Raw genomic sequence first — 13,062 nt, 5'->3', positions numbered from 1 at the left:
CATGGAAGGGGTTTAGTGATTTCTCACTCATAATAAAACTTTGCAGAACACGACCTTCCGCTGGTCAATGATCTCATAATTGAGGTGATATCTCATATCCTTTTGTTTGGATTTGTGATGTGACTCTGGCCCCTTTGTTCTTGGGCAAAGGTGACCTGTTAGTCACATGACATTCTAATCCAAACTTTCTCTCTAACTATCTTACTATAGTTTAATACACATATTTTGACATTGAGTATGCAACAGTGCTCTGCTTTGAACTCTTCAAGCTCACTGTCCTTTTCCATCCAGACACAAATATGCATTTAGATCACCATCTAGAATCATCTTGGTTGTTTGGAAAAACTTGCATTCATGTAACCTTTTGAGACCTTGCTTAAACTACCATTTAACACAATAGCTAAAAGAATTCCTCTTAGTGCTTCTCAAGTACTCAAGGATCTGTTCTTGGTAATTCTCCGTATGCTTATTCTGAATTTGTTTGAAAACTGTTACATATGCACAAGTCACATGCAACATCTTGCTTTGTACATTTCATGGCACATATAATGAATCCTTTTGCAGAAGCATAAGGTACATTATCAATACAACTCAAATCTATTAGCTTTTGAAGGCACTAAGTCTTACTGAGTGTATTACCATGAAACATGGGAAGATATCCTATCTTAGAGTCTTTCTTCATGAACTTGTCAAGATCCTTATCAACATAAGTCTCTCGATTCATTCTAATCATTCTTCAAGATTCACTTCATGGATATTAATTCCCAATATGTACTCAACATCTTCTAAGTCTATCATATTGAAACAATCTTTCTAACCAATGCTTGACTAATTCAAGCATAAATATATCATTTCATATGAAATGTATGTCAACTACATACTAGACTAAAATACCAATTACTCCCACTAAACTTCTTGACAAATGTTCCAACTCCTTAATGCTTACTTCAATCCATAAATGAATTTCTGAAGTTTGCAAAACTTTCTAGGAATTTATGGAGGTCAAAACTCTTAGGATGTATCATATACATACTCACCATCAAGAACATTTCATGAATGTGATTTTGATATCCATGACTAGAATAATCCAAATGGGATTACCCAACTAATAGGTTTGACCCTATTTGTAAGACTATTATGGACTAACACATTTTTATAAACATGGAGTCCATACTGGATTTCATGGCTTTAAGCCCTTTCCTGAGTTGGCATTTGTCCAAAGCTTGCTTATAGGCCATGGATTCTAACTGTTCTAATAAGAAAATTTTAGAATCCATCTTTTCTTAGAATTTCAACAAACTATTTGTTTTGATGCCAAGTAACCTACGATAGGTATGAGCCATAATAGAATTATTCTCTTCAACTCTTTGAAGCCTTTCATTCTAGTGGGACGATAGAAGCCTTGCTAGTGGAATTAGCTTGCTTTGACACATGGTTTATCAAATTAGCTGATTTCATGCGCATTCGTCTCTGATGTAGTGTTATCCACATCCATTTGTTGCTCGTCTCGAATCTCATCGAGATCTAACTTTACTCCCACTTGGCTTTGTAGGAAGACATTCTTTCTATAAAGACACTATCGCGAGCAACAAACACTTTGTTTCTACGCGATTGTAGGAATAATACCTTTTAGTTTTCATGAGAAAACCCATGAAGAACTATTTTTCTGATTTAGGGTGTATTATGTTATCTTTGTAAACATTTTACATTAATTTCATATCCTTCAATCCTGTTTAGAAAAGATAACTTTTGGAACATTTCCAAATCATAACTCTTAGGACATCTTTTCTTCTGCTTTGGTTAAGTTTTCTGTTTAGTATAATCGCAATTGTTTTTGTAATGTATGTTCTCAAAACGATATTTGTAAATCATTAAATCTTGGATCGAACAATGGCAAGCAAAGTTTGATTCCTTCTTCATAAACATACACTTTAATTGTAATGTTTCTGGATTGTGAATTAATTCAACAATTCCCTTTAGATGATCATTCCTTTTGAGTTAAACATTTATCACAACAATCATATTGTGGTGTTAAATTGTATATCTCAAACTGATTTTACATTTCATTTTTTGAATTTTGAACTTTTCAATGTTTCCAAGCTTTACTTCATTAAGTAATTATCGATATATTTACTTAAATCGTCAGTAAAAGGGATGAAATAGTTAAATCCCTTTGCTAGTTTTGAACTTATTGATTCACATACATCATATGTATGAGTATCAAAAGGTCATTTTAGCTTCTTTTACCCTTTCTACTAAAAGGCAACTTGGTCATCCTAACTTATCAAGCATGACTTCTAATTCTCAAGTGATTCATAATCATATAAGAATGAGAGTCCATCCAAAACTTTGGATGTGCAAATGGTTTATGTGACCCAACCTTACTTTGTTATAAGTAAGTGTACTTTAAATCATCTTATTTTTGTGATCTACTTATATCAATGTCATAAAACAAAATTAACTCATATCTAGCAAAATGAAAACCATTTATTACCTTGGTCATGGATCAACACTTGTCCAAGCCAAGTAAACCAAAATTCAGTATTCAAAACAAGAAAACCGAAATATTGTCTCATCAAAACTGGAAATTGTTCTAAAATCATGATAAACTAATCAAAATTTAAAACTATGAAGCTATCTCTGGCCACTCAAATACTTCTAGTGCACCTTCAAGCTCCATTTCCATGCTAGCTTCACTTATTTGTAGTTCCTGTGCAACATCACCATGTTAAGCACTGCAACTTGGTATCACATACCTAAGTGAATGTTAAAATGTTTATAACATTATACCTGAGGTTGATGCTCCATTCTTCTTGAGGAAGTCATGGTATTTCTGGCAATTTTGCTTCTAATGCCCCTTCTTCTTGCAGCAAAAGCATTCACTTTCACTTGCAGCCTTGGGCTTTGAAGTCGTCTTAGGCTTTTCAGGAGCCTTGGCAACTTTCTTTCCCTTGCTCTTAGCACTAGCCTTTTGCCCCTTCTTCTTGAACCCCTTTCCCTTTTGAATCATAAGAACTTCCTTCTTAGGTTCCTTAGGGATTTGTTTCTCAGCACTAACCACCATTGCATGCAATTGATTCATAGTCTTTGCAGTGGCAATCATGTTAAAATTCTTGACAAACTGGTTGAAACTTTCTGGTAGTGAATGGAGAATGATGTCTGTTGCTAAATCATCACTGTATGGGTGCCCTAGTTTTTCCATACTTTGAATTAGGCCGATCATTTTGAAAACATGATCATGAACTGTGGCTCCCTTCTCCATCCTACAATCCAGAATCTCACGATGGAGCTCATACCTTTCAACTCTAGCTTGTTTCTTAAACAAAGCTTTGAGTTCTTGCATGATTGAGTAGGTATCCTGGTCCTCAAAACGCTTTTGAAGACTAGGCTCCATGGTAGCAATCATTAAGCAAGTGATAGGTATAGCTCTGTCATGAGTTTCCTTGTGCTTCTTGATCTCTGCCGCAGTTGGATTTTCTGGCAGAGGTCCTGACAATGGGGTGTCAATGATATCCTCTTTACCCTCAGATTTCAGAACAAGTCTTAGCATTCTTTCCCAAGTGGAGAAGTTTTCCCCTATCAACCTATCCTTCTTAAGGAATGGTCGAAGGTTGTAAACGTTGTTGTCATTGTGATTACGGCTACCCATCTATGTCAAAATAAGGCAAGGTTTAATAATTATGTTTAATTTAAAATTAAAGTACCGTAAACGCATTCATTTGGTAACTTTAAAACACTTTATTCAATGATTAATTGATCCCGATTGAATTTTAAGTGATTCCAAGATCCTTTATTTGTGCAATAATTGACCGGACTGAGGCCCTACCATCAACCATTTCATTTTCAAGGTGAGTAAACTCTTTACTGATTACAACTCTTGTAACTCTTGGTTGAATAATTAATCATCACACGCTTAATTATTACCCTTAGCTTCAAGGTTCTAAACTCTTTAGGTAATCTTGTTGAGTATAACCAATTAAAAGTGTAAAACGTGATTTACCCCCACTCCCCTAAGATATAATATGACACCCAGCTGAGGCATGACCCATCATAAAATATCAAATGTTTCATCGGGTTTTTAATTGGAAAAGCTACCTCAATATTACTGGGACCTAGATTTATTATGTTGTGATTATTTAGTGAACTCTAGCGCATCATCAATCAACATAAATAAAATCTAACATGCATACTCTACTAATGCAATAAATCATGACATAGTATGGCCCCTTAGTCCTAAGAAAACTAGAAATGAAAAAACTCTCACTTGAATCGTCATGGATCTGCATCCACCTTGCTCCTTTGGGCCTTCACTTCATGAGCTTCTTTGGACTAACACTATTTAAATAACTATTCTATTTGCTTTAAATAAAAGTTACAAAAATACTTAACGGCACGCAGACCATATTTAGATTACAAAAATACATCACGATGCGCAGATCGTATTTAAGAATCTATGGGCCATACTAGTCTATATATAGCAACATAATATCATATATTATAAAAGTGCCATATAATAAATCACTCAACATGCTTGTCTAAACTACAACATCGGATGTTCATAATAAAGTCAATGCATTTCCTAAAATATCTCATATTTTAATCATAATTAGATAATATCATATATTATTCATGACCGTTTACAAAATATCATACATTTAATTTAATCATGAGATAGAATCAAATCATATTTTAATCTAGAAAGATAAATCATATTTAATCTTCCATGATTATCCTAACAAATTTAGGAGATTCTATCCTAATTACTAGCCAATCAAATAATTTTAAAATCAATTATATCCTAACCTAATTATAGGATAATCACATTATTTAAATCAATTATTATCCTTATGGAATATGCTCAGAATATCCTAGTCAATCTTATCCAAAATTAACCACTTTAATCAGGATAATTACCAATTTAACAACTTTAAATATGGATAATATCAAATATAACAACTTTTGAATATTTGATTTTATCCTAAAATAAAAGATTTTATCCAAATAAAATCAATTTTATCTTTTAAAATAAAAGATCATATTTTCAAAATATTTTAACTTATCCAAAATAAAACTGATTTTATCCCAAAAAAATTCACAATTATCTTGAAATAATTTTAAAAATAAGATAATTAATTTTTTATTTTTTTTTTAAAAACCGTGCCTGCACGGTTGCTGGCCACCGTGGTTGGCTAGTCGGAGCTAGCCACGGTGGCTGGATGCTTTGCAGCAGCCACTGTCGCAAGGAAGCAGCAGAGGCAGCCACGGCAGCAGCATGCAACGCTTGCACAGCTGCTGCCTCAGCCACCAAGACCGCCGCCCTCCCTTTCCCCTCCCTCTTGGACCACCATCTGGTCGGCAGCCGCCGTGGCTGCGCCACCCAGCCGCGGTTGCCGGCCACCTAAAATAATTTTTTTTTTGTATTTTAATTTAATTAAAATAACACTTATGATAATTAAATTAAATGAGTCCATAAGATTAAAATTAAATCACATTTAACTTTAAAATTAGGGTTCTTCATAAAATTAATCCCAATTTAATTCTAACTTTTAAAATTAAATTGATGATCATACACAAAACACTTTTATGCATAAATCAATCCGATTAAAATTATGAATCATAAAATAAATCGAATTAAATCAAAATCAAGCACAAAAATCATATTTTAGGGATAGGATTTTCGAAAAATTAGAAAAATAGGGTTAGGGGTTTCAAAATTTTCGAATAATTTAGGGCTTAAATTTCGGTCTCTTCATAGCTATTTTGAGCATAATTAAATCACATTTAATCGATTCCAAAAGATTAATCACATTAAATATAATAATTGAACCATAATTAAATTAATTTCTCCCTCTTAATTGATTATAAAATTAACGTGGACATCAAATAATCGTATTATTATGATCTAGCGCGTTCATGCAAGAGGCTAACTGATACCACTCTAGGAGTTTATAGGTACTACGCAGCGGAAAAAACATGAATCATATTCAATCTTGTACCAATCCCAAGATCACATGCATAACACATAAGACACATAATCATACCTTTGACGCGTGAATTCCACGAAGCTATTCAACAGGCAAATCAGGGAGAGAATAGAGCCCCAAGTGTTGCTCCTCTACTTAGTCCACGTGATTCAAACGAGCCGTCCACCAATACTAGATTGGTCGAGTGATTGAGGAAAACCGCGATCACCACCTTTTATGGACAACCAACCACCGCACGAACCACCACCACCACGAGACACCACCGACGCCAATAAGAAGGAGGAGAGCCGTGTGAGAGAGAGGACTATGAGAGGGGTTGGGTTTCGTGTTTGCTAATTAGGGTTTGATCACACTGATCAGTTAATTGCTTACTTGCTGCAAACCTAGACACCTAGTCTATTTATAATCTCATTATAATTAGACTAGGGCACGAATCCCAAAACTCTCATATAATCCCCATATGGCCGGCCACCTAGATAGATGAGGCCCGTGATGGGCCTTGTCCTCTAATGCTCGATATAGCCCCTTTGTGTGACCTTATAGGATCCGTCTAATTGGGCTTTGGGCTATTTTACTAGTCCAAAGATTGTTAGTACCTCTAGCTATGGAAAAACGAAGACCCAAATGTACGAACTTAATTATCTCCATAATTTGATTTAATTATATATCTAGTAATTACACACGACGAAGACAGAACTCCTTCAGTTATGCTTTAGTAAGCGAACAAAAATCAACTGCTTTAATATAGGCCTCGGCTTCCTGCAGAACGTTTGCGTATGTCCGAACCTTTTTCTTGACCAAATCAATCTTGAAACCATTATGCCTTAATCCTTAGAGAAATTCCGAATAGGCCATTTCATCCGGCAGATTATGAATTTGGGTTTTTTCTTGATTGAACCTTTGAACTTACGAACGTAAACCTTCATTCTTCCCTTGGACGATTGTTGCCAAGTTCAGGCTGGTCTTCCTTGGGAGATTGTTGTAAGAAAAGTTCCCGACAAATTAAACAATAAAATTAGAGTGGTGAAGCAGTTAATGCACCCGGCCGGCAGGGTGTTAAAGCAGTCCTGCACCACGCCCTTCAGGGTGGCCGGGAAGCACCTACACCATGTGGCATCATCCACACTTTGCAAATACCATACATCATATTTCGGTACGAGGTGACGTGTTCTTCTGGGTTGCATGTACCATCATAGGCGCCCACAAGTACACTTTTCACCTTCCCTGGTTGAGGAGAGTTAAGAATCTCTTAAGAAAACGGAGGCGGGTTGTCACCAAGATTCAACAAGCGCATTTGCTAGTCAATAGGATGAGGTGGTGCGGCCGATCCTTCCAAGTAAGATGTCTGGTCGAACGACTTGCCATACTGCCCGTACTGTCCAAACGGCTGAACATGAATGAAAATTTGAGGGGTCTAAAACTGAAATAGTTGAACTAGAATAGGATTTTGAGTATGATGAGCTTGACTCCTGCTGGTCAAGGACGATCTGGTATTTCTAGAAAGATATTGGTTAGGGAATTCATCCGACATTGTTAGGGTCAAGGCCATCTTTGAGTAGGCCGCCCGCTCCCGTTGGTTGTGCCGGATATATTCCCTTGCATCATTCCAACACCGCGATTGCGAAAATTATACGGAATCTTCCCTTTGTATGGTCTGCCCCCTAGCCGACTGCGTTTTCTCAAGGAGCCTAGACAGGTTCGTTTGTGGCACCCTAGGAGATCTTCCATGCGGACGTCGGAATGGGGTGTTCCCAACATCCATAGCATTGGTTGCCTTGCTTTGATTCTTCCTTGGAGCACCTTCTTCCTCCCTTCTGGATGGTTTTCTGGAGGTAGATGGCCTTTTACTTTCGAACTCCTTTTAAAGTTCACTATTAGAATAAACGTAATGGGAAGCGGTTGAAAGTTTACTAGTAGAATGAACATATTGGGAAGCGTTTGTTTAGAGCGGCCTTTAGGGAAGCAGCAGTAACTAGAGGGTCCTCGACCTCATGGAATGAGGCGATCAGAGGATCATCAGAATTGATTGTTGCAGCTATGTCTTCGACCTGGCCGTCTTGACCTGGGCCAGGGCCGGCGTCAGGTGTCTAACCATCTATGCCATTACGGACGAGTATCCCCACAAACACCGCCAAATGTTTTGGGGGTTTTTTGGAATCCCTTGGGATACTGGTCACGCTTCACCGGCAATGAGACTCGGACACCTGCAAAACAACGAAACTCTTGTTTATCGAAGATCCGCCTCTGACGATATAGTAAGTAATCAGAAAACGGAATAAACAAGTGAGAGAAAGTAGAGAGAAGTTGGAGCTTTTAGTGCTCTATTAAATGTTATGTCACAATCCCCCCCTCCCATCATAAATGATTGGGATAATTATATGGGTGGGGAATTGTGCCTTTTAAGGTCATTATCCTAGAATGACGCGATTTGATTGGCAGCGCAATCATGTATCGACACGTGTATAGGGCTCAACGTCGTTTTGCGGCTTTCTCGGGATTTGGGCCTCCTGTTTCCTGAGCTTGACACACATCATCTTCTCATCGGAACACTTGTCTCCCTTTGATTGGACCACGTGTCACTACGGGATTGGACCACGTGTAGGGGGTATTTTAACCCCAAACACAATGTAAAATTAATTATTGTAACAAACAATTTTTTATGAATTTTGAAACAAAAATGTGAAATAGGAGATTTATTTTACTCTAAGTGCTTAGCTTTTGATCTATAAGACAAATTACTTTAATCTAATTTCTTAAGTTTATTTTAATCTATCTAATATTCGAAACACATTGTTATAAATTGATGAATAATACTAATTATTTCTTTAATTGAATTGAATAATTCAAATGATTATATAATGCAATTTGATATAAAATTTATCGAAATAAATTTTTGGTTCAATATGGAATGTTTAAGGATGAAGATGACATATTTTAAAGATCAAATAAAATTTTATTGTGAATGACGATTAAGGTTGAAAATGATAAATTTAAAATTTGCTATTTTTTCGATTTTAGTAAAAAAAGAATTTCATGCTTGTAAAAAAATTATTTAGTAATCAAAGAAGCTTTACTGTCTTTTCGATTTGCATTCCACATTAATCTTCCTAAGTGTTATGTTTACCATTATTGTTATACCGTCTTCTTCTCTTGTTTATAATTTTGATACTTTCTTTGTTTTTATTTTTCATACGTCTATATTTACTTTTGATAGTGTTAGCATATTGACGTTCGTTACCGTGCAACTTTACTACCAGGTATTGATAAACTCGACTACAGCCGACTGGGATTGTATCCTGACGAGAGAGTGAAACAACAGTGCCCAAACAGGCTAAGAAAGTCATACGACACCCTTCCCGTTTTCGCCACCAGAGCGTCGAAAAGAAAAAGGCCAAGACAACAAGACATGGCCCCTACCGAACGCGTGGTTAAACCCCGAACCCTAGCACTGAAAAGGGGTGGCAGCAATGCATCAAAAAGGACGGCTGAGTCAACTGACCGAGACCAGTCCAAGAAACAGAAAAAACGGGATGTCGATTCAGTCAACCTCCGGCAGGAAGAACAAGGAATATGGCCGGACGGGGTTGTGAACCTGGAGGATGAGACCGATCCTGTTCCTTAGAAGAAGCTGACCGTCACCTTAAGGGACCAAGTGGTCCAGGGGCCGACAGCGAGGTCAGAACTGATCAGGTGGCCAACCTCAAGAAGCCTCCAAGCAAAGAGAGACAATCGGTCATCTCGGCGCGTTCTGGCACCTCCAGAAAAAATGTTTTCGTTCCTGCTCTTACCGGTGACTTCATTGAGATTCCTCATGTTAGGATTCCTAAGGAAGTTGCTGAGGCCTTGACTATACCTTCCGGTGCCGCGGGGGGACCATGGTGCCCCCAAATCAATGTCAACCGGGGCGATTCCATTACCTGTGACGACCCTAGTACCGGCGGAAGCATGGGTTGGAGAATGCTGAAGGACCTGGCGACGCCAGTCGACAGGCCCGTCAACCGCATTGCTGTTCCTTACGGTCAGATGATGAACAACATGCTCCGGGTATTTATATATATTATTTTTATTATTATTATTTTATACCTTTATAACTAACGGCATACCCAACACTATCTCCAGACCGTCAACTTTGTCGTTGAGGTGGTGCATATGTATCAGCACTACCAGCGTTGTGCCGATCAAGCCGAGACAAAGCTGAAGAAAGCTGATGATGCTTGCAAGGTCGTTATCAAAGAACGCGACAAGGTTAAGGCTGACATGAAACTCTTGCAAAGGCAAGTGTCTGACCTAAACAAAAAGCTTCTGAACCAAGAGAACTTGTAGAAGCAGGTAACCAGCCTTGAGCAGAATTTGAAAGATGAAAGAGAGGCTAAGGCCACGCTGGCAGGTAATCTAGAGGAGATGGAGCGTGACAAGCCGAGAGTCAGGCATCGGGCCGTTAGTCGGTTCCTGTAGTCCGACCTTTACGCCAACTTGCTGGTTAACAGCTATACTGGAGGGTGGGTTTCTGCGCATCGCTGTGTATGCAAAGTTGAGGGGTGGGATTCGACAAAGTGGCAGGCTGTCGAAAAGGCTTTCGGTCAGGATATAAACCACTCTCCTACCAGCTATGAGAGTGATTACTTTGACGAGCTTCCACCGCCTTCTATCATAACCAACTTAGACCCGCATGAACTGTCGGAAGTGGAGTTTGATGACGCCCTTATCAGCAGCCCTGTTACCGTTCATGCCGAAAAAGATGGGCTTGACGGTCCCCCTGGGAACGAAGCTGATAATGACCCTGGTAAGGTGGCCGTGAAAGAAGTGGAGATCAGAAAGGATTAATGGGATGGGCAGTCACCACCGGAGTCATGCGGGTCATCTGTTTTTTATAATCGTTATTTGTAGCTATTTTTAAAACGACTGTCTTTACGTTACCGTACAATATTTATTTTTATGTCGGATATTTAGCCGATCGGACCCTTAACTTTTTGGGTGTTGGTTGTCGTTGTTTGTTTTATGCACAACTGTAATTCTTGCTATTATGTTTTTTATTATTTATTGCTTTATGTCTTTAATTGGTTACTCTGTTATTTCGCCTAATCTGTTTTGATTTTAAGATTTTTAATGCGAACTCCTTTCTCGACTGTCAAACTCTCGGTATTAACTTTGCAATGCCGAGTATTAATGGGTTGGTTACCCATTACCTATAATCCCCGAGTTTTGCAAAAAATTTATTTTAAAATAAATTATGTGTAAAACTTTGCAATGCCTGTATTTTGTTGTCTTACATAAAGCATACCGAGTATGCAACCTTGAAATTACATATCCGACCTTTATAAGGCCGAGCAAAGGCAGTGGATTAGACTGTTCTTTCAACTCACCTTGAGTTTCATTATCTTTGTTCACTGTTATCCTATTATTCCCTCACTTGAACGACTGAGTCAGCTAGCTAGGCTGTGATCAGGTCATATCGAAAGTAGGTAGGGGTATTGTATGTCATAGGTACTGATACAAATTACAGTGCTTGTAAACATCGTAAATACACGCATGACTACATGTCATTCTGATCTTTAATACTTAAATAAAATACATAAAATTCTACATAAAATACTTTTTTAGAACACCAGCATTCCAAACGTTCTTCAAGGGCACCCCCTCTAGAGTCATAAGCCGATAGGACCCTTGCCGCAAAGTTTCATATATTTGGTAAGGTCCTTCCCAAGTGGTAGTAAATTTGCCCTCTGTGTTCCCCTTGCCTGTTGCTACAGTTCTACGCAATACTAAGTCTCCATCTTCCATGGGCCGATAGTGGACGCGCCGATTATATGCATGACTCATCCGGTTCTTGTATGCTGCGGATTTAATTGCAGCCGTCAATCTTAATTCTGGTAGAAAGTCTAATTGTTGTCTAAGTAGTAAATCGTTTTGACTTTCACAAATATGTTGTATGCGGAACGTAGGAAGGCCGACCTCAGCCGGAACCACTGCTTCCGAGCCAAAAGCAAGGTTGAAAAGTGACTCCCCCGTAGTTTCTCTCGTCGTCATACGATTTTCCCATAATATTTCAGGTATCAAATCTGCCCATGGGCCTTTGGCGTCCTCCACTTTCTTTTTGATTGCACCCAGTATCTGCTTGTTGGCAGCCTCGGTTTGGCCATTTGATTGCGGGTGACATACCGCCAAATATGCGAATTTTACTTAATATATGCCGAGAAAATCTTTTACCGGGCCACAATCAAATTGGGAGCCATGGTCAAATACCATTGATGTCGGCAATCCAAACCGGGTGTAGATGCTTTTCCAAATGAACTTTTTTACTTCATTTGCTGTAATTTTTGCTACCGGTTCCGCTTCTATCCACTTAGTGAAGTAGTCTATCCCCACTATCAAAAATTTACTGCCACCCGTTGCTGATGTAAACGGTCCGATAATATCCATTCCCCATTGAGCAAACGGAATCGGGTTGAGAATGGGTGTTAAATCGTTCGGGGGTTGATTAATCACTGGCCCATATTTCTGGCATTTATCGCATTTTTTGGCGTACTCCAAGGTGTCGGCATTCATTGTCGGCCAATAGTAGCCTCGTTTCATTGCTTCCAAGGACATTGACCGTCCCCCCGCATGATTTCCGCAATCACCCTCGTATATCTCTTCTACTAGCCTTGCCGATTCATAGGCTGTTATGCACTTTCGTAATGGTAATGAAAACCCTTGCTTATATAGCATGCCTCGAAACATAATAAACCAAACGCTGTCTTTCTTGATTTTTCTCGCGTCAGCCTTATCACTGGGTAGAACGTTGTGTATTTTGTAAGCTAAGATATCGTCATACCATTCTCGGCCTTCGCTTGTATAGTTTACTTCCTTAGGGGCTTGCTCATCGATACTCTTTCTTTCCAAAATCTCTACCATTACCGTCCTTTCTAAATTATTGAAGCTCGAACTTGCAAGTCTTGCCAGCGCGTCTGCCTGTGTGTTCATCACTCGAGGAACTAACATTATTTTAAAATACTCTAGGTTGGCTGTTGTATTTTTAAGTTTCGCCAAATATGCTGTCATTGTCGGCTCCCGAGTTTCATAAGTGCCTTTGAACTGA

The sequence above is a fragment of the Chenopodium album genome, chromosome 6 (genome assembly GCF_948465745.1).
Source record: "Chenopodium album chromosome 6, dcCheAlbu1.1, whole genome shotgun sequence".
NCBI lineage: Eukaryota > Viridiplantae > Streptophyta > Magnoliopsida > Caryophyllales > Amaranthaceae > Chenopodium > Chenopodium album.
This window is presented reverse-complemented; position numbering follows the sequence as displayed.